Source organism: Oncorhynchus mykiss, chromosome 6, assembly GCF_013265735.2.
Source record: "Oncorhynchus mykiss isolate Arlee chromosome 6, USDA_OmykA_1.1, whole genome shotgun sequence".
In the NCBI taxonomy this organism is placed as follows: domain Eukaryota; kingdom Metazoa; phylum Chordata; class Actinopteri; order Salmoniformes; family Salmonidae; genus Oncorhynchus; species Oncorhynchus mykiss.
In genome coordinates, this window is record NC_048570.1 from 36,615,044 (window position 1) to 36,619,719 (window position 4,676).

The 4,676-nt window shown below is 40.8% G+C and overlaps 1 long non-coding RNA gene across 2 annotated transcripts; it reads left to right on the forward strand.

Moving 5' to 3' along the window:
- Positions 1 to 831: 831 nt before the first annotated feature.
- On the forward strand, positions 832 to 3,347 carry LOC110525865. 2 transcript variants are annotated; one of them, XR_002473835.2, is made up of 3 exons: positions 832 to 1,438; positions 1,574 to 1,653; positions 2,478 to 3,347. It is a non-coding gene; the product is annotated as an uncharacterized LOC110525865 (long non-coding RNA). The 2 variants fall into 2 exon arrangements; XR_002473833.2 differs by having other exon boundaries at positions 832 to 1,653.
- The last annotated feature ends 1,329 nt before the right edge of the window (positions 3,348 to 4,676 follow it).

Below are 4,676 nucleotides of genomic sequence, written 5' to 3' on the forward strand. Positions count from 1 at the left end.
TGCATTGGGGACCATTCCTCTGTGGCTGTTTCCGAAACCAAGTATAGATGTGGACATGATTGACGGCAGGAGAGAATGGGCTGAGGACGTCAGACTGTGTATGGAGAGCTATAGATAGTCGTTTTTATTTGTTTTTAAGGATATAGATGGTTAAAAGAATCCAGTCAGTGGTAGGGTGGGTGTACATCCCAGATAGGTTTGAGATGGGTGGAGGAGGTGAAACCACTCGGAGTGGTGATCTGCTCTGATTCGGCTGCAATGTTGAGTAGTGAAGACTTGTTTGTGTAGATGATGGTGAGGTTAGTGGGATTGGAGAGGATGGGAGTGATGGTAAACTTTTGCTGGGTTCCCGCCCATGTGGGCGTGGAGGGTAATGAGAAGGCCGATGTGGTGGCTAACAGTGCTGTGCGGAGAGAGGGGATAGATATTCAGGTCCCGCTGGGCCGCCAGTCAAGTCCTTGATCTGGGAAATGGGTTAGATCTTTGGTAAAGGGAGTGGGATACTAGTAGTAAGGGGAGGCAATTTGATTGCGTGCACCGATCAGTAAAGGAAGAGGTGGGATGTAGGGCAGAGGAAGTTATGTGGAGTAGACTATGGTTTGGGCACGCAGGTTTGAATGCCACGCTGTGGATGATAGGGAGACAAGAAACAGGCCTGTGTGATGCGTGTTTAGTGGAGGAGCATGTGTTGATATTTTGTGAACTGTATGACGTAGATAATGAGAGATTGTGTGAAAGGTTTAGAGAAGCTGGATGGGGTTTGGGTGGTGTAGTGGGGGGAGGGAAGTGATGTCTAGGGCTCTATTTCACTTTCTTAGAGGAACAGGACGAATGAATATAATTTTATTTAGTTAGGCCGTGACTGGCCTCCCACATCAGTACAGTAGGTGGCAGTGTGTATACACCATAAAAGTTGGACGCGATCAACCAACCCAATCCCAAAGAAGAAGAAAAATAAGAAATAGAAATAGAAATGAATTACCGAAATCCACATACAATTTTCGTTCATATCGATTCCACCCACTAGGGGGCAGTCAAGATCGCTTTCTGTGTTGAGGGCTTCCGTTTTTCCTGCCCTGTATTTTTCATCTGCGGACTCAGGGTTACTGAAATCAAACGGAAGAGATCTGTTAAATGGTCGAGGTTTTGAATTTGTTTATTGTTTGAAGACCTTCACAAGAAGGCACTAAAATGGGCAGGCAAGCATCCATGTCACCAAAATAAAAAGCTTGATATTTATTGGAAAGAAGCATCAAGCTCATCACTATGCTTTCACTACCCTTGAAAGTTCATAGTGGGAGGATCACATAACATAGACTATCATCGTGGGACTTAGAAAGGATGCTTATTTCAATATTTGCACATAAAATAATTTCCACTGCCATTTCTTGCATAATTAATTTTACAGACACATAAAGATCCAACCTTGTCTGGCATGGTTTGTCAATTTATAATGTTTATGGACATATTTGCTGTTCCCATCAGGACATTTTTTTTAATCCAACGTACTTTACTCGCATAAAAAGGTAGGATGGAAACCTGCTTAGTGTCAAAATGTGTGTATTGTTTACAGAGGAAGACATGCAGGGCAAGACCAAAGAGGAGATTGAGATGATGAAGATTATGGGCTTCGGCAACTTTGACACCACAAAAGTAAGGATTCTGTCGACTTGTCTCAAACCTAGAGGTTCCTGGTTAGGCTTGTCAAAGATATCTATAGATAATATATTATTTGTATTATACCGTAGGCCTCTGGTTCTCAAACCTCTCATTGGTGACCCCTAGCTGTTCCACGTATTTGAGTTATCAACTAACACCTAACCCTTAATAAGTGAATCAAGTATGCTACTTCAGGGGTGTATTCATTACGGTAACCTTTTACCGTTTTAAGAAGCAAACGGAGCAAACAAAACGGGGAGGGACCGAACTGCATTTGTCCAATAGAAACACTTTTTGCGCGTTTTCCATTTGGAGTTAACGGTTTTCGCAACAGACGAAACGTTTTGCAACACGATCAGCGTCATCATTACACCAGACCATAAAATTATTAAATGTGTGACGGTCCCGGAGGAGAAGTTTGAGAACCACTGCTGTAGGCAGGTAAGTGCGCAAATAGTCCAATTCTCCACAGGGTGGCACAGTTTGCTCAGGCTCATAAACCAAACTGATTGTACAGTGCTCTTCACCAACAACAATCACAGATCTAAGAACCATATGGTAATAATAGTGATTATAAAGAATGTGTGACACTTCACAGTTTATAAGACTAAGGGAATCTGCTAGGGCTGTGATTCTTATCAAAAGGGTAGGTCTCCATTTGTGTGTAGCAGTTTTTATTGCAAGAACATGTTTTCATTTGAAACAATTTAAGTTGTGATTGTGCACTATTCATTCAATGGTGGCAATCGCTTGTTTTTGGATGATACCTTGACCTACTTCCAAGTGTGATGTGTTAATGTGGCTGTCTTTGCCAACAGGGAAGGAAGACCGATGGCGCAGTCCATGCACATGCTATCAATGTGTCCCAGAAGAGGAAATACAGGCATGCTGATTGATTCATTGTCTTTAGAAACTACAAGAGGTGTTATGTGGTTTATCATTTCACAAATAACATTCAAAACTGCCCGCAAGTATTCGTGTAAATGCTATAATATAGACTGCATCTATTATTCATAATATTGCATATGAGTGGGACTGCATATTCAGTATCTAGTCCTTCATGTTTGGCTATTCTTTATTTTCCATCACATTCTGGCCACCTGTAATTAAGTAGCATATCTTGTTGATGTATGCGCCAAATAGCATGGTTTGTTTATAAATCAACAGTTGCAACTGCAAGACACAAGTGCCTGGCTGATATTGAGCAGTCTGAACAGTGCTCATTCTCACTGGAGCCAATCACTTCTGCAGGTGTTTCTATGCAGACAGATCGTCTCTCCTATTGGTGGATGATGATGTAATGTACAAGTGCTGCAAGGGTAGCAGTGATGTAACGTTTCCCCCTCTCTTTTCAGGCATTGCTTGAAGTAGGATAAACAACAGACTCATTGATGTTACCTAAAATGTACTTGCCTTGTGGTCTCTCTTTACTGTGACACTGTGTGTTTTGGTGATAAAGTTTTTTAAAAATGGTATAGTCTGTTCCTTTTATATTTATTGACTCCCTGCACTGCATATAAGTTCTGCAAATACTCATGCGACTGAATAAGTAAATGTTTCTGTAATATCAGTTTTGTTGATTTATTTTAAGAATGAGCCTTGTTAACAACATGCCTGGGTTAATATGTGTTTCATAATGCATTTTAACATGTTTTTGATTCAGATTAAAAACTTACATTCAGATCATGGCCCCTTCTCATAGTTATGATTCATGTAAGCAAACAAATTGTTGAAATTTAGTGCTCTAATCAAACCAAATCGAATGTTATTGGTCACATACAAATATTTAGCAGACGTTATTGTGGGTGTAGAGCAATTATTGTGTTCCTAGCTCCAACAATACAGTAGTATTTAAAAAACAATATACACAAACCTAAAAGTACAAAAAATGGAATTAAGAAATATATAAATATTAGATCGAGATGTGGGTTCTAAGTGGGATAGTTTTCAGCGCTGGAAGGTCTGATGTTTCTTTTTCGTTCACTGCTATAATAATGGTTTCATTCCGTTTGGTTCCTAGTGAATGCCTCCCATGTGATCTACCTTGCATGGCCAAAGTTCTTGTTGGTCTGTCTTAATCTTTCTCGCATACAAGAACAATTGCGTTCGAATTAAATAGATTTGATTCTGGTCCTGTCAAGCATGCACATAATATATTTTGTGTAGTCTTGCCGCAACATATGCAATTCAACGCTGGCTTTTTCCCTCATAGCTAGTATGCCAATTGCATAACCTGCTATGAATCAATCTACCAATCTAGTTTTCAAGCTTATTTGGAGATTTCCAAGTGGTAAAAGATGTTCTAACCTAAATGCAAAATGAATTAAGATCGGCTCTCCACTGTCAAGCTTTCTAGAATTCAATTGTTTTTATCAGTAATTGTTATGGTTAAAAATGCTTCATTACTTCTGCGGTCCATATTATCTCATCAGGAAAACAAAGGTACCTGTCACTAAACGAGACAGACCAATAGTGGAACAGCATGTGAATTCGGCCAACCGCTGATCTTGATATACGGCAAACAACACTGAGAAACCAATCACCAATGTACACAGCGAAAGCAGCATGTCCACGGGGCGTGGTCTTTCGCAGAAAAAGGGGTGTTGCCACCGCAGCTCGTGCGAGTTGTTGATAAATCGTGACCAGTCTCGGTGAGAACAACCAATGGTGGAACGCTAAAACACTTATTGGTGCCAACAAAAGCGAAACAAGACTCCATTGTGGATCATGTATTGTAACAATGCTAGACTACTGTGGGAGAATCTCAATTAAATACCCCTCGCGTCCTCTCGACTCAAAAACCAATACATGAGCAAGTCAGAGGTCGCTCCTACCTTCTCTTTTGAGGAGGAGAATGCAACTGCGATTTCCCCCCAGGATATGATTGAGCCAAAATGGCGAAACATGTTGACCAGTCGCATATGGCTCGGGGTATGTGATAGCCCTATTGGTTGAAGCGACAGTGGCTAGGTCCAATAAGAAAGGCATTTACTATTTAGGGTACCCAATCGCATCTC